We start from the raw sequence: 23,207 nt of genomic DNA, 5'->3' as shown, positions 1-23,207 counted from the left end.
GAATCCATCAAATAGATCAATTTCTTTTAAAAAACCAATAATTATATGAAAATTAACAATGGTGATAAGGTCCTTCATTGTTTTTACATTGAAATATGTATCCCTTATGATGGAGAATTCAACACAGTCAAGCAGAACATGTTTGACCGTGGTTCTCTCATCAGTAAGAGTAACCGATATAGGGTTTTATTTCATGTAATTTGTTAATACCTACTTGGAGTCCCACTTCATTTGCATCAGATCACGGATATAAGATCTAATAGCAGCCTTGTAATCAGAGAATGGGATCAGAAGTGGTGTCACAGATTTGTTGAGTGCTGCCTTCGCAGCAAGATCAGCCATTGTGTTCCCAGAAATGCCAACGTGGCTGGGTAACCAACAAAAGACGATGCCGCATTGGCCAGTAGCAAGCTCATTATACAATTCAATACTTTCTAATAAAAGTGGATGTTTATAAGAAAGATTTTTAATAGCCTGAAGACACGAAAGAGAATCGGAAAAGATTATGTATTGTTTATATTTACGGTGTTTATTAATATATTTAAGAGCTGTTAATATGGCGTTAGCTTCTGCTGTGAAAATAGAGCTATTATCCGGTAATCGAGAAGATATTGTTCTGGATCCAACGACAGTGGCACAAGCCACTGCGCCACCATCCTTGGATCCATCTGTAAACAAGCATTTGTATGTATAATATTTACTTTTTCATTGATTATATTCTTGTCTATATTGTAATTCGTTAGTTTCTGATTTTTAAGACTTAGTCAGTGTTAGGTCAAGTTGTGGCCTCACTTATTGCCAAGGAGGAGAAGAAAGAAGACGGGAAGGAGATATATTCTCCAACTCAATGCCAGCAGCAGAAATATATTGTTGGATTCTTATCCCAAGACATACTAAGGGAGATAATGTATAGGCTGTAGATATTTCAAAACAAGAAAGTATAAGGAACATGAATAGAGAAGCGATCCATGCGAGACTGACACGGCATCTCATATAGTTAGGGGGAGTTCACTCCATGTATCGTTTTTATCGGAGAGTATTTGTCTTATACACTCCCAGGATCTATAACACAATGTATATGTACACAAATCTACTGCTTTCATCTGATGGACACACGCATCGGCCAACTTGAACATTATGTTTTCTTTTTACTGACTTTAGTTTATGTCCATGTACAGAAAAGTTCAACAAATAGCTTTTTTGTCACCTGAGACGCTTAGTGTCAGGAACGGCAGTCCGGTTTGTACATTAATATCCGCTTCACAATTAACAGATATACATACATGTGGTCTTCTTCCTGGTCGGTGCGGCAGTGACACAATGGCGGTGAGGGCCAGTGTTGTGTTTTGGATTGCCAGTCTCAGTCTTGCAGCAGGTCAGTATATTTTTAACTTCCATGGGTCTCGTTAGTGTTATCTTGAAATATTTCTTGAGACAACGAACGGAATACCAGATACCACTCTTGGGCCTGATACCTGGCAATCACACTGTAGCATGTAAAGTCTCGTTTCATATAATATATATATAAGTACCTGTTTGAAGGCGTCGTATTAGAAAAAGACTATTCTCGCGATCTCATTTGACAAAAGATAAACCCTTCATTGTACGAGTAAATTAAATTATTTCATGCTTTAAACCCTTCCTTGCTCAAAGTAGTGACGCGTAAATCAAGGAAAGAGGCTTGAGTAGATTATGTTTAGAACTGAATACAAGAGTCTTGTAATGAAGTATTGAAAAGTGGTATTTCGTCCAACTGCGCTACATGCTATATGGCAGTTTATCCATATTGTCAGTGTCGGGGTATCACTAACGCAGTTGACTCAAGGGACAACTGTAGTCGAGATACACATAAGTTAAGCAGCTATCGTCCACAGTTAAACTCAAACTATTCATTCCATGTACACACGTCGATGTATGGAGACACTGACTCGCCGCGCCTCACTACCAGACATTACTTCCTGCTTGGCTGTCACTGGCGAGTCGTTATTGTGTGACGTGTGTCACGTTATTGTGAATACTTATAGGGGTGTTCACAATACCGTCACACGTGAATATTTCTGTGTGAAATAAGCCGAGAGGAATGTTTTGTTGTCACTTTACAGAACTCTTCACTGTGGTTTGTTGTGGAAATTGCCTGCTAATGATTTCCACACCGCTGTTGGAGAGAACTCTGCGCATGTCACGGTATCCCCGTTATATTGGTGTTTAAACTGGTAAAATTTGTTTGACTGCTTCTCCCTATCAAAGTGCAAGTGACATAAGTGTTTTTACCTGTGGAAAACCGTATATTGTTATATAGTACATATATTTCAATAACTTTCAAGACTAATTAAGAAAAGGGTTCTACCTTGACGTTCTAAAATGGCCCCGCTGCCGTGTTATTGCTGGAATATTAAAGCGACGCAAAAACACACTCACTCACTAAAATAGGGATCGGGAGGATCCCCAGTTGTTAATTTCAAGGTTCCTCTATACAGGATATACGTGGGTTCTGTAAAGTTTCAACGATGTAGATTTCTTTACTGTAAGATTTGATGATGTTTATAATTGCGTATTTTTTTCTGTTCCTTTTAATTAATTAGGTACAATTAATCTTATTATGCAAACCTTATGGGACGCAATATATATATTTTCTGCGTCCATTCTATGCCATTGTGTGTATTAGAACCGTCACGTAAAAGAACAGTTACTTGATGTAATTCTGATAAAAAGACACCAGGACTGGGGTGTTTGGTGTATGGAGACGTTGTTAGCTGGGTGGACAGCTATATACAATAAACAAAATATACCGTCATGAACATGTTCACGTTAAATTATGTAAATATAGGCTGTCGAAGATAAAACCGTGTTATTACCGCAGTTAAACTGACATGTGTGAAACATGCATATTCAGTTCCTTGTAGACAAGCGTTACGCTAGGCTGTTGCATACAGACAAAACACCACGCGTAGGACTTTGTTTGAACATACTTCACGACGCCTTAGTGTTCGGTAGGAAAATATGTCACAGGATCTTCCTATGTGTGTATAAACCCTACACACCGGGACGTCCTCATGCAACCCGATATGTCGCCACACCATCTATGACAGATAATGTGAGTGAGTGAGTGAGAGTGAGTGAGTGTTTGAATGTGAGTGGGTGAGTGGGTGAGTGAGCGAGTGGGTGAATGATCCATGAGTAAGTGGATGAGCGGGCGAGTAGGTGGACGGGTGAGTTATTGAGTAATTTCAACTGGGTGATATCTGGATAACCAACAGAAAGGCTAATCGTTATCGTATTTGCCAATGGCAAGGGCATTATGTAACTCAGAATTTGCAAATAAACTTGGATGTTTACATGACCTGTTTTCAATAGGGGGAATCTGAACATATGATGAACTGATGGTATTTAGACTGGTTCTTGATATACACACAAAGAACCTAGTTACGCACCCCCTGACATATCTCACGATTGAATGAGCCCCTATCTCAACCCTTTGGAGCATATTTGGGACATGATTGGTAGCCGTGTGCAACAAAGGGATCCTCCTGTACAGAACTTGGCCAAACTGGAAGCTGCTTTACACGAGGAATGGCGTAGACTGCCCCTTCAGAGGATCAGAGGCTGATAGGGGGGTATGAGGAGGAGAGTGCTGGTTGTCATACAGTCACATGGAGGTTACACTGGGTATTGACCTTGAATCGTGTAAGACACGTAAAATACATTTTAAATGTTTCCATTCACCAATAAATTCAACATTAAACATTCCGGGGCCATACTTGTACAGACATGGTTTTGTCTGAAAATCAGTGTGTTCTTTTTTAAAATGAGCAATTATCATCATAAAATCAACATGGATCCCAATTATTTTGTCATTTTTATGAGTCAAAGGATCATACGGGTGAGGAAGACAAGGTCACCACAAGAAGTTTTTATGTACGTGTTGAAAACCTATCAGTGCAAATATACAAGGAGTGCTTAATTAAGTTCTTTGTGCATATTTTAGAGCCTCTGATGTGAAAATAAAGTTGTCATCCGGTAATCTTTAAGACATTGATCTGGACACAACGATAGTTGCAATTGAAACTGCGCCACCATCCTTGGATCCATCTGTGAATTACGTGTTACTTTATTCATGATATTGTTGTTGGTTAAAAAGTTGGTTAGACATCTTTAGTTTACGAACTGCCATTGTGGAGAAGAGAACAACTGTGTTGGGGCTCATTCGTGACCCACTCGTGTATTCTGGGACAAGCCGAATACTGATTGGAGGTTATGAGTTGGGGCAATAATTGCAAGGTTTATGTTTGCTGCAGAAATATTTGATTGTGTTATTCTTACTGAAGAAATTGGCGTAGGTGATAATTTTGTTATTGTAGATGTCTTTATAACGAGGATTAAAAACACAGTCATATGCAGCAATGAATTTATCTGAACGAATTTAGAAATATTCTCTGAAGGAAAGAAGGCTCATCAGCCACTGCCTTATATTCACTGAAACGGTGATGTTCTAATGGCTCCATGGCAACGCCTCAGCCCTTGAGGATGTATAGAATGAAACATTTTTATATCTCTTTACAAGCCCCACCATACATGATGGAGCCGCTATTATTATGGCAAGTGCCTTTGAGAATTTATACCTTAAATATTTGATATGTGACTGACAGATGAAATGTTGATAAAAATACCCAAGAACTTGACCTGTTTTACAATTTAAATAAGAGTACCGCCTAAAATATATTCTGTGTCCTTGTAAGGTATTATGTTTTCGACAACAGTGGATACAAGTTATATTTGATTTTGAAAAATCTAATTGCATTTTCTAAACACCAATTATCAATTCTATTCAGACTGAATTGGAGTTGACTTCTATAGCATGCATGCGTTTGCCAGAAGGAAAATCATAATCACCCACAAACAGCAATTCATTATCTGAATCATTTAAAACTAGCACTATCGTGAGACTGTTCAAGTACAGCACGGAGCTCATTAATGGAAAATATTTCATTTATTATATTCTCCATTGTCTAAATTGAATTTGATATCTTTCTTTTCTTTCTGTTCTTTTTTGGGTACATTCATAGAAGAGAATGACTGTTTCACCGAGTACATTCTTAGAAGAGAATGACTGTTTCACTCAGTACATTCTAAGAAGAGAATGACTGTTTCACCGAGTACATTCTTAGAAGAGAATGACTGTTTCACCGAGTACATTCTTAGAAGAGAATGACTGTTTCACCGAGTACATTCTTGGAAGAGAATGACTGTTTCATCGAGTACATTAATAGAAGAGAATCACTGTTTCACCGAGTACATTCTTCGAAAAGAATGACTGTTTCACCGAGTACATTCTTAGAAGAGAATGACTGTTTCACCGAGTACATTCTTAGAAGAGAATGACTGTTTCCACCGAGTACTTCTTAAGAAGAGAATGACTGTTTCACAGAGTACATTCTTAGAAAAGAATGACTGTTTCACCGAGTACATTCTTAGAAGAGACTGTTTCACCGAGTGACTGTTTCACCGAGTACATTCTTAGAAGAGAATGACTGTTTCACCGAGTACATTCTTAGAAGAGAATGACTGTTTCACCGAGTACATTCTTAGAAGAGAATGACTGTTTCACTGAGTACATTCTTAAGAGAATGAGTACATTACTTCTTGGAAGAGAATGAATGAAGAGACTCAATGACTGTTTCACTGAGTACATTCTTGGAAGAGAATGACTGTTTCATACATTCTTAGAAGTACATTCTTAGAATGAGAATGACTGTTTCACCGAGTACATTCTTAGAAGAGAATGACTGTTTCACCTTGAGTACATTCTTACGAAGAGAATGACTGTTTCACCGAGTACATTCTTAGAAATGAGAATGACTGTTTCACCGAGTACATTCTTAGAAGAGAATGACTGTTTCACGAGAGTACATTCTTAGAAGAGAATGACTGTTTCACCGAGTACATTCTTAGAAGAGAATGACTGTTTCACCGAGTACATTCTTAGAAGAGAATGACTGTTTCACCGAGTACATTCTTAGAAGAGAATGACTGTTTCACCGAGTACATTCTTAGAAGAGAATGACTGTTTCACCGAGTACATTCTTAGAAGAGAATGACTGTTTCACCATTCTTAGAAGTACATTCTTCTTAGAAGAGAATGACTGTTTCACCGAGTACATTCTTAGAAGAGAATGACTGTTTCACCGAGTACATTCTTAGAAGAGAATGACTGTTTCACCGAGTACATTCTTAGAAGAGAATGACTGTTTCACCGAGTACATTCTTAGAAGGGAATGACTGTTTCACCGAGTACATTCTTAGAAGAGAATGACTGTTTCACCGAGTACATTCTTGGAAGGGAATGTCTGTTTCACCGAGTGCATTCTTAGAAGATGGAGCAGATGCCTTTCAATTTCTTTGATCATTTGGATACATAATTTTGATATGATTGGCCTTTACTTTTATGAATGTACACGGTAATTTGGTATTTAAAATCTTGAATTTATTTAGATTGTGGAAATTAGGATGGTCGGAAACGGAAACAATTTTCAGCTATTTCCATTCCTTTTCGGATTTTTCGTATATGAGAAATTTATAAGACTTTGGGATACACTCGCCAGCATTGGTATTTAGTTCATCAAAGAAACATTTTATATCATCCGTAACATCAATTAAACAGTTCAGGTTTAAGTTTGTCAGCACGTAGAGTTTCCTATAAAGGCCACTTAACTTTTTTTCAAAAATCCATTCAGATGATGGAGTAACATCAGATGAGGTCACAGGTTTAAGTAGTGGTATTATTATGGTTATATAGCGCTAATAGTCCATCCCATGTACATGAATGCTTTCTTAAAGCGCTTTGTCTTTCCCACGATCATTGGATGACAATCTCAACGGTTATCTCCAAAAACTTAGACCTCCATTTCTTAGACAGCCATAACTTAGACACTAATGAAGGGGATTAATTCAGACAAAATAAAAAATGGAACAGTCGTAATTAGTGTTCCCTGCTGAGTAGACCTAGCTTGTAAATATATAAAACAATTGAAACTGTACAGTATGTGTAAGTGAAGGAGATTTAGAAGTGGAATGCATAAGAAAAGCAAGATTTATGGATGTCAACTTCATAACACGACGTTCGGAGTGTATGCTTACTCCTTCATCACCTGGACTCTCACCTGATGATTTTGTGTACAAATCATTTATTCTCAAGCAACATTTTAAAAATGTAATGACTATAACTGTTATATAATTCCACATTGTGAACATTATATGTACAACAGGAATCAGTTCTTTTCCAAACTTTTAGATCTTTTTCATGTGAATGTATCTGTACAAATAGAATTACTGCCAGAAGATGAAATGCTGTCTCTCTTATCTGGAGGTGAAATACCAGTTACTGAACACATAGATCAAATGTCGTGGAGATGTATGATTGTCCTATATTGTGAATACCTGTATTCCATGGTATCCTCACTCTAGTGTGTATTTTAGATCCTTCCTTGCCTTTGCTCTGTACATGTGTGTACCCGCCTTGTGAATATGTTGTTGTGAATATATGATGTATGCATGTATGTGATCTTCGGATTAAAATAAGTAGTGAGAATGTTTTATAGTCAATACATGGCCGAATGCTGTTTGTTTGGGTAGGGTTAGTGTATATTATATTTTTTAGATTCATATATTTATTTATTTGTTCAATTATTTATTTAACTTAGTAACTAAACTTACTAAGCAACTTACCAACCAACCAACCAACTAACGGGTTAGAATACCTGTTACCTTGGCAACCGTTGCTATGAGCTGTACTCATCAACTCTTCAAAAATATAACTGGAGTGAAAAGGCTATGTATTCTTTCAATACAAAGTAAAAGAGTTCTGACAGCAGGAATGGTTTTAATAATATTGTCAACTGAAAAATAGTATTTTCGTACAGTTTCACATGCGATACTGGGTCAATTTTGTAGAAATTTAATTAACGGCAAATTAATGAAAAATATTGAGAACAGAAACATTTCTGAGTGACATGACATTTTACAAGGCCAAATATAGAGAATGACAAAATTTCAAGTGAATATGAAATCAACCCACCATATTTATTATTTACTATTTATTTTTGTATCTCTGTTGAACTTATGATAAATATGCTGAATGAACATAACGTCTTGCCTAATTGATTCTACTGGACTGATCCATTATAAGAAATAGGCATCAGCTTGAGGATAAGTTGTGCACTGAACCAGAAATGTTGTTGTTTTAAGCTGTCTAAGATATGGGCGTCTAAGTTTTGGGAGGTTATCATCTCAACGGCACATCGTATTTAAATCTCCCTGGGGATCATACAACTCGTGCAGCCATTTGGCGCACCAAGTTAATGTGGCTTTCCCTTTCTTACGAGATACCCATTCACAGCTGGGTGGACTGGGAGACATTGTCACAGTACTTTGTCCAAGTTTACTGCACGTTGCTGTACCCGCAACTAGGTGTTTGCACGTATGCATGTGGCCACCATCTGGTCTTATACCAACGGATTGTGGGTTGTGTACTGTACACCAGGGGTTGTGTACTGTACACTAGGGGTTGTGTACTGTACACTAGGGGTTGTGACAACACTGAAAGAGTCTGCACACAAAGTTGACTCCAAGGTTTTTAACACCCGATCACAGGTGGGCTCGATCCCGGCACCTTAAACTCGCTGGATCACCAGCCTGGCGCCTGAGACAGCTCGCCCACCACGCCCCCGTGGTAGTGTTGTTGGAAAATGGTCACCTCCACAGAGGCCATCATGGTAGAGTGACCAGTCAAACTCAGTCAGTAGCCTCGAGCCTATAATTAACAAAAATCAAAAACGTAATACGTTCCTGTGGCAGGTTGTGTTGGAAGCATCATTGAAATGCACAAATCATTATTTAAAATCTTCTGGTATGTTACTTTTAGAGTTTAATGTTGTACTACTAGTATGTCAGAGTGCTTTGTGGATATCTAAATCACCACTGATTACACAGGGCTTAGGAAGCAGATCATAAAGAGTGTGCAGAACAGCTGACCGAAGAGCTGATGAAGGCAGAATATACAATAAACACAGAATAAATGCAACATGCAATGTAAGTCGGCTTACAGTTTTTATTTCAACAAATGATATCAACACACAGGGGTATTCAGTTTGAAGATACATGATATGTTTTTGCAACTCAAATTCTACATCGACTACTTTCTTTTGTTAAATGTTAGAAAAAGATGTTAATGTTAGAGAGTACTGTCCCAGGTTAGGTCATTATTGCAGTATGGCTGGACTACGACTCTGACAGACTGACTGAGTTTGGGTTTACGCCGCTTTTAGCAATATTCCAGCAACATCACGGCGGGGAACACCAGAAATGGGCTTCACTCATTGTACCCATGTGGGGAACCGAACCCGGGTCTTCGGCGTGACGAGTCAACGCTTTAACCACTAGACTACCCCACCGCCCCGGACTACGAAAGGTAGAATTTGTTATATTACAGAAGGGTACAACTCAAATTTTTCTTGACGGATATCTGTACAACAGGAACAAAGTAAGGCAGACCTACACACTCTGGTGATGTGTCGTCACAGCATATCCTGGCATCAGATGGCTAACCGACTGGAAACCCTACAGACTGCTGAGACTATGTACATGGATGGTACCTTCACTGCCTGCTCTGACCTCTGGGATCAAGTCTACATTATCCACGCCAGAACCGGCTCCACTACCTACACCCTGGTCTACGCTCTTCTGCCCAATAGACAAGACCACCTACACCAGACTGTTCCAGCTCCTGAAAACCAGTGTCCAGCAGGACCTTCTCTTCCCCACCGACATCCCAACATTTTTGATTTATTGAGATCATCAAGAGAATTGAGAATGCAGATAGGGCCAAGCTGTCCCAGTTAAACTTTGGGGCTGCCCCACCAAGCAGAGTTCCTGGAGGCAGTCGGACACTTATTACATCTTGGATAGTATCTGGATTATAGTGGATCATGTGCTATTAATAGATTTGAGAAATAGTTATGATAATTAAATATAATTAAATAATTTATTGTTATTGATGTAATCTCAAGGTGTATGATTACCAAACTGACACAGTAGTATCTTTAACTCAATAAATATGCTGAATCAAGTCTTTTATTATTGATTCAACTGGACTGATCCCTTGTGAGAAATAGGCATCAGCTTGGGGATTAGTTGTGCACTCAACCAGAAATGTTGTTGTTTTAAGGTGTCTGAGATATGGGCGTCTTAGTTTTGGGAGGTTACCGACATGAAGCAGGCCGGAAAATTAATGAGGTAAAAAGAAGAGTTATTAATCACTAATGACTCTGAGAAAATGTCCAACAATGAAGGCAAGTCACTTGTTGTCAATGTCAAGTTCATGTCCGCCAAGGAGAGCTAGAATTTGACTCCTAGGGTCCATAGTGTCCAGCGTCACATATGTGTCAGGTCCAAAGACGTCAAGTACATGATCTCTCTGCTCGAGAGCACTCGTGTGTCGCTGCACGACTGGAACAGACGTAAGGCCATATTGTTCAGATCAGAGTAACAGCGAGGACACCTGCTTGCCTTTATGGGTGTTTTGCAAGGTGTAGTATTCACTTCTGTGTTTTGGGTCGTACTTGCTGAGGACCCACAGATAGTGGGGAGAGTAGCAGCTGTGTAGATGCGAGAACACACTCAGGTCAGGGTGGTCGTTAAGTCTCTGTCTCAGCGAGTTGGTTTCCGATGTGTGCTCTGCTTCCTTAGCGAGATGTTTCAAGGAATGTTTAGAAACAGTCCGACCGTTGTATGCAGAGTTCAGGGGGTTAGAGACATTGTAATGTCCACAGAGGCGTTTGACTTCAGGGATGATGTTGTTCAGGTGGGAGGTTAAGAATCGAAAGAGGACAACAGCTTTAGCTGTTCAAGGACTTGGACAATTAACAATTCGGCGAAAGAGGTTTATCTCTCTCAGATGTATGGTTGGAATACGAGGAAGCATCCCAATAATTGCCAGGGCAGGTTCACTCACTGCACATGTGTGGCCACAAGGGGCGTTCAGGTCAGTACCTGGCGTCACTATTCGACACCGCCTTAGAAGGGTTTGCACAAGTCTTTGGAATTCTTATCTATTCGTCCAGTAAGGCGTTGGCAAGTTCTGCAAATGACGTGTGCGGTGGCGTCGATCAAGTTCGTCCTATAGATGCTCGATCGGGTTCAGATCAGGCGATTTGGAAGGCCTTGCAAGAACATTGACGTTCGTATTGGCGAGATAGGCACCTGTTTACACGAGCTGTGTGGGGTCGAGTGTTGTCGTGTTGAAACAGTTAACTCTGGCGGTTAAAACGTCTCCCATCTCGTCGTTGCAGGAAGAAACGCGATTCATCGCTGAACCACACGCGTTCCATGCGTTCCCCAGGTTCCATGCCTGTACCCTGTTGCACCATTGGACATCGTTGTCGGTGTAATCGTGTCAGGTCCAACTTTTGGTCAAACACGATATCTGATGGTTTTGGTCGGAAATTCTTCTAAGATCAGGCACCTGTCCTGTGAGTGAGTGAGTGAGTTAAGATTTTAAAGTCACATCGGCAATATTTCAGCCATATCGTGACTAAAGCAAGTTATAAATCTATCAACAATTTAAGTGAAATGATAAAATTCTGCCGACGAAGGACAGTAAAATAACTAGATTATCACAGATATACATGTAAAACTAGTAATTGAATCTAAAACATTTTAACTAGAGGGACAACACAATATAAAAATGGGCTATAGATCGCTAACAACTGAAGTTAGATCACCATACTAGAGACCATGGGGACTTACAGTACATTTGCTTCCTGCATGGGCCCTAGCTGGATTTACATCATCCCTTCAGCTGTTAGCAATTGAGATAAATCTAGCCATAAATTAAAAGTACACATATTCTACGATTAAAATATGGAAAGTTGAAATTTACTTTGAATGTTTTGGGACTTACGTACCCTCTCGGGAGGACAATAATTTTACAGTACTTTAACCCCCCTCGAGGATACAGCCACTAACAATCTGTGTTACTAATTCGAACTTCCAATCATAAAATATTTATCTATTTACAGATCTGTTAACAAATCTAAGTCTTTTAAAAGGCAATAACTAAATGAGAACTAACGTTATTAAAAGATCCTTCAATGTTTTGACATTAAAATACTTATCCTTGTGATGGAATATTCAATGCAGTCAAGCAAGACATGCTTGACTGTGATTCTTTCATCACAAAGGGATACAAAACTCGGAGGATCTTCGCCTTTCAATAAATATTCATGAGTATATCTGGTATGGCCAATGCGACATCGTCATATAATGACCTCTTCAAATCTGGACTGACAACCCAAGTAGGTGTAACCAATATAGGGTTTTATTGCATGTAACTTATTAATACCTACTTGGGCGTCCCACTTCTTCTGCATTAGATCACGGATGTAAGTTCTAATGCCAGCTTTATAATCAGAGTATGGAATAAGAAGTGGTGTCACAGATTTGTTGAGTGCTGCCTTGGCAGCAAGATCAACCATGGTATTCCCAGAAATGCCAACGTGGCTGGGTAACCAACAAAAGACGATGTCGCACTGGCCAGTAGCAAGCTCATTATACAATTCAATAATGTCTAATAAAAGTGGATGTTTACAAGAAATATTTTTAATAGCCTGAAGACATGAAGGGGAATCGGAAAAGATTATGTACTGTTTATGTTTAGGATGTCGTTGAATATATTTAAGAGCCGTTAATATGGCGTTTGCTTCTGCTGTAAATATAGAGCTGTTATCGGGTATTCTAGAAGATATTGTTCTGGATCCAACGACAGTGGCACATGCCACTGCGCCACCATCCTTGGACCCATCTGTAAATAAGGATTTGTATGTATTATATTTATTTCTTAATTGACTAAATTCTTGTTTATACTGTAATTCATTTGTTTCTGATTTTTTAAATGTAGTTAATGTTAGGTCAACTTGTGGCCTAACCAATTGCCAAGGAGGAGAAGAAAGAAGACGGGAAGGAGCTATATTTTCCAGCTCAATGCCGGAAGCAGCAATAAATGGCTTAATTCTGAGCCCAAGAGGCGGAACAAGAGAAAGTTTTTTGTTATACAAATCCTCATAAAGGGGATTAAAGACACAGTGAAATGCAGGATTAGTCTCGTTAGAATATAATTTCGTAATATATTGTAAAGATAATTTTATACGGCGTTGGTTAAGAGAAGGTTCATCTGCCTCGACGTAAAGACTGTCAACAGGAGAGGTTCTAAAAGACCCAAGACAAAGTCTTAGGCCTTGGTGCTGGACAGAATCAAGTAGTTTTAGGTTGCTTTTGCAGGCTCCACCATATACGATGGAGCCATAATCGAGTTTCGAGCGGACCAATGAGCGATATAGGTGGAGGAGGGTAGCTTGATCTCCTCCCCACTTTGAGTTTGAAACAACTTTCAACAAATCAAGCGCCTTCAGGCATTTTAGCTTTAAAGGGATTTAATATGCGGCAAAAAGGTTAAATGAGAGTCAAAGATTAGACCCAAGAACTTGGCCTCCTTCACAACTTTGATGGGAGTGCCATTTAAAGATAGTTCAGGGTCTTTATGCGGCTTATATTTTCTACAAAAGTGTAGACAATTAGTTTTGGACTTGGAAAATTTAAAGCCGTTTTCAAGACACCATTTATTTATTTTATTTAAACATAACTGCAACTGCCGTTCAATGGTATGCATATTTTTACCACGACAAGAAATATTAAAATCATCCACAAAAAGCGATCCATCAATTGAATCGTTTAAAACCTTGGATAAACTGTTGATCTTGATACTAAATAAAGTGACAGACAAAATACTGCCTTGAGGGACACCCTGATCCTGATTGTAATGGTCAGACAGGGTTGAACCCACTCGGACTTGAAATTGTCTGTCTTTTAAAAACCGTGATATAAAAAAGAGGCAAACGGCCTCTCAAACCAAAGTCATGTAAATCCTTTAAAATGCCATGCTTCCAGGTCGTATCATAAGCTTTCTCAAGATCAAAGAAAATTGAGACAGCATGTTGTTTATTTACTATAGCATTCTTAACAAAGGATTCTAATCGTACCAAATGATCAATGGTACTACGATTTTTCCTGAAACCACATTGAATATCTGTTATAAGGTTATTGGTTTCAAGATACCAAGTTAATCTGTTATTCACCATACGTTCCATGGTTTTACAAACACAGCTAGTTAGAGATTGGTCTGTAATTAGACGGATCGGTATGATCCTTGCCAGGTTTTGGTATTGGGACTACAATGGCATTACGCCATGAAGCGGGAAATTCTCCAGACGTCCATATTTTGTCAAAGATATCTAAAAGTGTCATCAGACACGGTTCCGGTAAGTGTTTCAGTAGCTGGTAATGTATATTGTCATCACCCGCTGCAGTGTCATGAGCTTGCTCAAGAGCAGTATGTAGCTCATGTAATGAAAACACTTCATTATAATCCTCACCGTTTTGCGAGTCAAAATTAAGTTTCGTCTTTTCCCGTTGTTTCTGATATCTCTGAAACTCAGGGACATAATTTGCCGATGATGAATTTTTGGCAAGAGTTTCGCCAATTTTATTTGCAATGTTGCATTTGTCAGTTATTAAATTGTCACCATCTTTAAGATGATGAACAGCAGATTTGGAACCTTTGCCTTTTATTCTCTGAACCATGTTCCACACCTTAGACATTGGCGTGCGTGAATTAATATTGGAGACATATTTCCTCCAAGATTGTCGTTTGTTTTGTTTGAAGGTACGACGTGCCTTTGCATTGAGTATTTTGAATTTATTTAAATTATGGACCGTTGGATGGTGGCGGAAATAATGTTCTGCCTTCTTCCTCGCCTTTCTGGCTTGTCTACAGTCTGTATTAAACCATGGTTTCCGTACATGTGGAGTTGTAGAGGATTTCGGTATACACTCATCAGCTATTTCATTTAAAACGTCAGCAAAAATCTGAATGGGATCAGTTATATCACTGAAACCTTCAGGTCGCAATTTAGATTTACATAAAGTTTGATATAAAGACCAGTTCGCCTTCGAAAAGTTCCATCTTGTATACGATGGAGAATCAGATGGAGTTATTTCTGAAAGTATAGTTGGGAAGTGGTCACTTCCACAAAGGTCATTATGAACAGACCAATCAAATTCATTCAGGAGGGTGGAATCTGCAAGAGACAAATCTAGAAGAATAAGTGCCAGTTGCAGGATGCAGATAGGTGCTTGAATCATCATTAAATATGCACAGGTCATTATTGGAAATGAAATCTTCAATTATTTTGCCTTTAGTATTAGTGTTAGTACTGCCCCAGAGTGGGTTGTGACCGTTTAGGTCACCCATAATAACACATGGCTTTGGGAGTTGATCATAGAGTGATTGAAGATCAGTCAGCTGAAGGTTCGATGAAGGCGGAATATACAGAGAGCATAACGTAAATGCTACACCCAGAGTAAGTCGCACTGCAACAGCTTGGAGAGTAGTATTAACAGTAACAGGGCTGTGAATAACATTCTGTCGTATAAGGATAGTAGAACCTCCAGTGGCTCTATCCCTGGAGGGAAAAATAATTATAGGCTTCAAACTGACGTAAGTTAAAATTATCTGTCTGTTTCAGATATGTCTCTTGCAGACAGAACGCTGATGGTGTTAAATCTTGGACAATTAGCTGTATTTCATTAAAATTTGTCCGGAGTCCTCTACAGTTCCACTGCACGATATTGGTAGATAGACCTATCTTTTAGGGGGATTAATTGGGGATCTACCCCGCACCGTTTTCGAGGGCGACAAGCTATGTGCCCTAGAATGGACGTTTTCGGACACGTCCATGTCCTCCAGTGATCCGTATTTGTTATACAATTTGACTTTATCATCGGAACCTTTTGGGGCTCTGCCACTTTGTTTTCAAAGAATCTTGCTTCGGTTTGCCTTTGCTTTTGACGATTGGTGGAACGTTACTGTTAGATTGAGACATTTGAGACGCCTGAAGACGTATCACGATCATAATTTGCTTCTGAGTGTGTTTGGGGCGTGCGAGGAAGTGGTTCCGCAGTTTGTGTAGACATACATGATTCCGAAGTATGCGTAGAACGCACGGGTGTGACAATTTCTGGCTTGTTCGTTTTGACCCAAGTCAAATCTGTTTGGCAAGTTACAGACGATGTGGATACTGGCGATGTATTTACCTTTGGCCTGATTTCAGAGGGTGTCTTAGTCACAGATGCATACGTATCGTTTGGCAATGTAGATTCAACCAACTTTTTTTGCATCAGCAAAGCTAATGTTTTGTGTGAATTTAATTCTGTTGATGTCCATTTGTTTTTCCACATTTTGCAGTCTTTTGAAAAAGAAGAATGGCTACCCGAACAGTTTGTGCACTTTTTAATGACATTGTCGCAGTCTTCCGTGACATGAGTCGTCTCGCTACAATGTCCACATGTTACTGGCTTTGTGCAAGTGTTTGCACCATGACCATATTTTTGGCATCTATAACACCTTAACGGATTTGGAATATAGATATCGACTGCAATGTTACAATATCCTGCCTTTATTGACTGTGGGGGATTCGGGGTTGAGAACGAAAACAGATAAGTATTAGTTTGAATAGTCTCATTGTTTCTGCGGGTAGTGAACCTTTTGACATAAGTAACTCCTTGGTCCTTCATTTCCGACACAATATCCAGTTCCGTCATGTCAGTCAACAAGCGTTCCCTGTCTCTGATAATGCCTTTGCTGGTATTCAGTGTTCTGTGTGCTGACACTGAGACAGGAACACCCACAAATGATTCAATAGACATTAGGTTTGATGCTTGGTGCCTTTTGCTACATTCAATTAGCAATGCACCTGAACGTAAACGTTTAATGTTTTTGACGTCTCCCGCAATGCCATGTATACCCTTTGATACAGCAAATGGGTTTAATTTCAGGGGCATTTTATCAGGACTTTCCAGCACCAGGAAACGTGGCCAGTAATCAGTAGTGAGTGAAGGTCGTTCATCGTCGTTGTCCAGTGGACGTTTGGTTTTGAGGGGTTTGGTACTCCATGGTTGTTTATATAATGGTTCATCATCCGAGCTCCCCACCCGCCACGGAGTGTCATAAAGACAGTGCTAATAACAAGTGGATCTCCGACTTGCAGCACCAGGGATACCCGGATGATATACGCCAGCAGAAGAATTAAAGAATTAATTAATCTACCAGATTGGCCCATGAGCCACCGCCTTCTGGGTATATGACTCTAGGCAAATTACAAAATTGATGAAGATGCACTTGAAATTCAATTGATAAATAATTTAGCCAAGACTTTTATCAAAACCAGTTAAAAAGTATTTTGTGAAATACAATAATACTCAGGGCTTGGCATGACCAGCCGATTGGTTGAACCGGGCCAATTCAACCACCCGTCTAGGTGAAGTAAGGGTCGAAGTGGTGTATTGGGCAAAGGAACGCTGTTCCTGGAACCCTTGCCCTCAACCACCAGAATCCCGTCCTCCACCGACACAGGGGCGCAACCCACGGCAAACGGGTTGGTGGACCAAAATATCCCCCCGGGTCCACAACGGGGGGTTGAAAGGCGCTTAGCGTGACCCAGCACCCACCACGAGGAGGTGGCCTTTCATGGGTGCCGAAGCAATTAATTACCTGAGAATTCATTAGTGAAAAACAATGCGTTGCAGCACCACCATAAATGGAAGTCGTTGACAAGCACTGTGGCAGGCCTTATGAAAAGTAAACACTTGTGTAAACATGGGTGTGTCTTAACCGCCAAAGATATAGTCCCCGTGAACGAAAACAGACTGAGTTGTTGGGGGAGAGACGGGGTGTGATACGACTCCTATTAACATCTTCGGGTTGGGAAACGTTGAAAAACACGACCTTTCACCCATTCTCTCTTTTCTCATGACGTCATAGCTTTATATGCATTCCGTGTGATCATTGTAGACCCAATTAGATAGAATGGTCTAATCAATTAATCATATTGTGTTATTTTATTCGAATATGTCGCACTTTTGTCAGTAAATGTATGATACTCAAAGTCACTAGTATCTACCTGTCTACCCTTTTCTGATAGGTTCATAGTTTTATATGCACTATGTGTATAGATTGTAGATATTACATTTTTCTAGAGATATTTTTTATAAATCCGGTAATTTTCGTGAATAATCATTTTCATATGAAATTCAAAGATATCAATAATGTTGTGTTAGAAATTAATATTGCATTTATTATATTTAGATTATGTCCTATAATGTGTACATATGTCAGACTTTGTGTTACTAAATGTATGATACACAAAAAAACACATGAGCCCACGCCCGAAAGCTATGATGGCACAATGCCATTTGGAAAGTGGTCAAATGCAACATATGTTATATTTGGATTACACTTTCTATTGTAAAGTACAGATTCTAGTACTTTTGTTGGGTTGAGTCACATCTGAATTGTTAGTTACATTTTAATTTTGGAAGACTTAAGCGTTTTTGATTCTCACAGGAATATTACATTCCACCAGTCAGGTGGTTTCGTGTTTCTCTTTGACCATGTGTCAAGATTTGTACTTTATCACGTCTGTGTCTGTATTGCTGTGGATACCTTTTGTATTCAGTAGTTTGCACGATCAAGTTAAGTGAGTGACTGAGTGAGTGTAGTTTTACGCTGCACTAAGCAATATTCCAGGTATATGACGGCTCTCTGTAAATACTCGAGTCTGGGCTAGACGGCTCAGTGATCAATATCATGAGCATTGTTCTAAGCAGTGGAGATACGTCAACCAAGTCAGTGAGTCTGACCACTCGATCCCGTTTGTCATCTCCTACGACAAGCATGGGTTGCTGATGATCAAATCTATCCGGATCTTCACGGGTAATAAGCAAGTTGATGTACGAGTCTTGACTGGCAACAACGAAAAACTCGATTTTAAGCGTGAGGTGTACGACAAGGATGCAAGGGCTCTAAGCCCCAATCATATTGATTTCAGAATTTCTTCTGCAATCCCTGTATTCGCACCTGCACCACTCCCTATTATGAATTATTACTACTTATTCGTAATAATTAGTAATGAAGCATTAATTTCAAATCCTAAGGCATTGTTTGGTAAAGGTATGCATGTATAATAATGTTATAACTAAACCCGGAACCACGTAATTTGAGGCAATAAACTTGAAATAAAATATACAGTAATGACTTTCATATTAGAACGGAATACTACGTCTCTTTGCTGGTGATCGGCGAGATTCAAATATTTACACAAGGACCACATGACAAAAGGGAATACCCATGTGGACGTTTCTATCTGTATTCCTCCATATTTTGTTTTCTACTTGATATCATTTCTGGGATCTCATGATTTCTCGACTTCCACCATGTGTGTATGTTAAAATGTCTGTCAGTTAATAGTGTCCAAGATTGCCGCAGGGCTCAGACGTATGTGAGAGAGCTCCCGATTTGTGTGCTGCAAGTTACATTGATGCAAGTTGCGGACAAGTGAAAGTTACGTTCCCAAATACAGCAAAATGTTCTGCAACTATCAATAGCATTTTGAGCTTCATTGAATTTCAATCTGGAAATGATGCCATCATCACGAGATAGACAAGGTAGAAGGGGCACCAACACCACTGCACATACACCTCATCAAAGGAACAGCAGCGAAATGAAAACCATCCGGATCTCTGTTGGATTCAGTGCCTCCTATGTCGTCTAAACCATTGGTACAATCAACATTACAGCTAGATTTACTAGATGTGTTTTCCTTTGGGTAGTGTAGAACACCGAAAACACACAAGACATGATGGCGGCCACCATCCAACAACAAGGTGATACCAACCCAGTGAGTGGCGCCTTTAATCAGGATAACTCCTACCCTTCCACGCTCTTCAATCTCTTCAGCGAAGCGTCAATGGATGTGATAACAACCAAAATTACAAATGTCCTCGTGTTACCTGCACTACAAATATAAATTCAGGGAATTGTTTGTTACCGTGGCCAAAGACGCAAACTAAACGATCCTCTGTTCTTCCTAATCTGTTATATTGTCAAACTCAAGATCTCTCCTGTATATGTTCTCTGTATAATTGTTGTAAATATTGGGAGGGGCGTCATTAAGATGGATAACTTGTGCCCAATGCTTTTCCCTCAATGAATAAAATATGTTTAAATTAAAAAAAAATCAGACATTCTATCCTCAGAGGATCTATATCCCCAACAGTATGATACCGTCATTACAAGAAGCTTTCCTTTAAGTATGATTGCATAGATTTGACAGACGGAGGGTATCCTGGTGGTAAAAACGCCCTCGTTACGCCGAAGACCCGGGTTCGATTCCTCACATGGGTACAATGTGTGAAGCCTATTTCTGGTGTCACCCCGCCGTGATGTTGCTGGAATATTGCTAAAGTGGCGTAAAACCATACTCACTCACTCACTCATGAGAATATTGTCGGTCCTAATTGCCCGATGCATCGAATAATCAATAGCATATGCAAATCACATAATATTTATCAACTAAATAAATATTGTAATCACACAGATAGCGACCATAGCTTATATATTATTTTTAATAATTGGCTCGAAAAACGGATCGTACGAATGACTTGACGTGCTGTCCAATTTAAAGCTAAGATATTTTTGTTAAACTGAAATTTGAAATTTATAATACCTGAGGAACTCATTATTTGTTTACAGAACTCATTATTTGTTTTCGTCACAGCTGTTTGTGTTCCAGCACCTCTTAAAGAAGTGTTTCAGTCATATCACGATGTGTTAGCTGAATGCTGCAGAAGGTCCCGAATCTAGGATTCGAATCCAAGATCATTTGATCCAGGAACGAGGAAGGGACAAATCTCCATACAGATAATTGTTTAAACTTAGGTCGCTGCTCCAGATATGTCTCCACAAGTCACCAGATATGTGTCTTGTGTATTCAGACTGAGATGGAGATGGTAACCAAATATATTACAATATATAGTATCTGCTGCAGGTGTGAGACAAAATGTCGCCCAGGGAAAACCAGCATGGATGAGTACCACACGTCAACCCTCACAGTCTGCTGGTAATGCTGTAGATGGAGTGATTAAAGCCTGGAGTGAGACGTATTCAGTCCACACCGCAGTTAACGAAACTACCGCCTGGTGGAAGGTGGATCTACAGACACAAGTACAGTCAGCAGAGGTTAACATCTACTTCCGAACAGATTGTAAGTGTGAACCACCTTTGTTGAAGCACGTATTATGTGATGCTTTATGAATCCCACTGTACATTAGCATCTTGTAACTCACAAAACCTGTCCAATACACTCACTGTGATATGTGGATGTTACTGTATGTATACATGAAACCTGCTTGTATAGTATTAGTACAACTGAAGCAGGTTGCCAAGACTCCACTCCACAAAAATCCACGATACATAAACTCACCTTGAATCTTGGTGTGTCAGAATCACAGCAATTAAACAATATCGAATACAATAAGCTGCCTTTATTGATTGTTGTTTTGGTATAATCTATTACTACTTTGACAAAAAGATGGTCTGACAGAGACATATAGCTCTTGGCATGTCCCCATAGCGTCAATAGCAAAGAAGATGACAAACCAGTCTTTAATTCAAGGCGCAGAGCTATTTTGACAGCCCTGCCTTTCAAGAAGTTATTGGCGTGTACGTATTGTTAGACAGGTTTAAGTCAGTGACAGGCTACTGTTTCGGGACATGGCTTATCGACACAACATGTACGACACAACATGGCGATAGTACGACACCACATGGCGATATTGAGACACAGCATGGCGATGGTACGACATAACATGGCGATAGTGCGACACAACATGGCGATAGCACGACACGATATGGCGATAGTACGACACGACATGGCCATAATACGACACGACATGTACGACACAACATGGCGATAGTACGACCACAACATGGCGATAGTACGACTCAACATGGCGATATTGAGACACAGCATGGCGATGGTACGACACAACATGGCGATAGTGCGACACAACATGGAGATAGTGGCGATAGCACGACACTATATGGCGATAGTACGACACGACATGGCCATAGTACAACACAACATGTACGACACAACATGGACATAGTACGACACGACATGTATGACACAACCTGGTTATGGTACAAGACGACATCTACGACACAGCATGGCGATGGTACAAAGACGACATGTACGGCACAGCATGGCGATAGTACAAGACGACATGTACGGCACAGCATGGCGATAGTACAAGACGACATGTACGACACAGCATGGCGATAGTACAAGACGACATGTACGACACAGCATGGCGATAGTGGCGATAGTGCGACATATAATTGGTCATCAAGTACAACACGACATGTACGACAGAACATGACTATAGTAAGACATGATATGGCGATAGTACGACAAAACGTTGCGATAGTACGACACGACATGTACGTCGCAAAATGGCTATAGTACAAGACGACATGTACAACACATCATGGCGATAGTACGACACAACATGGCTATAGTGCGACACATAGTGGCCATAGTACGACCCGACATGTACGATACAACGTGGCGATAGTACAACATGACATGTACGACACAGCATGGCGATAGTGGCGATAGTGCGACACACAGAGGACATAGTACGACACGACATGTACGACAGAACATGGCTATAGTACGACACGATATGGCGATAGTACAACACGAAATGTGCGACACAGCATGGAGATAGTACAACACGACATGTACTACGCAACATTGCGATAGTAGGAAACAACATGGCTATAGTGCGACACATAGTGGCCATAGTACGACACGACAAATTACGATACAACGTGGCGATAGTACAACATGACATGTACGACACATCATGGCGATAGTACCACACACTACATGGCTATAGAATGACACGACATGTACAACACATCATGGCGATAGTACGGCCTAACATGGCTATAGTGCGACACATGTACGATACAACGTGGCGATAGTACAACATGACATGTACAACACAACATGGCGATAGTACGACACAACATGTTTATAGTGCGACACATGAAGTGGCCATAGTACGACACGACATGTACGACACAACGTGGCGATAGTACAACATGACATGTACAACACATCATGGCGATAGTGCGACCACAACATGGCGATAGTACGACACAACATGGCGATAGTGCGACACGACATGTACGATAC

The 23,207-nt window shown here is 39.9% G+C and overlaps 1 long non-coding RNA gene across 1 annotated transcript; it reads left to right on the top strand.

Annotated features, from left to right (window-relative positions):
* Nucleotides 1-1,124: 1,124 nt before the first annotated feature.
* Nucleotides 1,125-21,196, top strand: LOC124272097. Its single transcript, XR_006897239.1, has 2 exons — nt 1,125-1,375; nt 20,991-21,196. It is a non-coding gene; the product is annotated as an uncharacterized LOC124272097 (long non-coding RNA).
* Nucleotides 21,197-23,207: the final 2,011 nt, after the last annotated feature.

This window comes from Haliotis rubra, unplaced genomic scaffold (assembly GCF_003918875.1).
Source record: "Haliotis rubra isolate DU_JTF1 unplaced genomic scaffold, ASM391887v1 Scf1661, whole genome shotgun sequence".
Lineage (NCBI taxonomy): Eukaryota > Metazoa > Mollusca > Gastropoda > Lepetellida > Haliotidae > Haliotis > Haliotis rubra.
The sequence above is the reverse complement of the archived record's forward strand: the minus strand, read 5'-3'. Positions and strand labels throughout refer to the sequence as shown.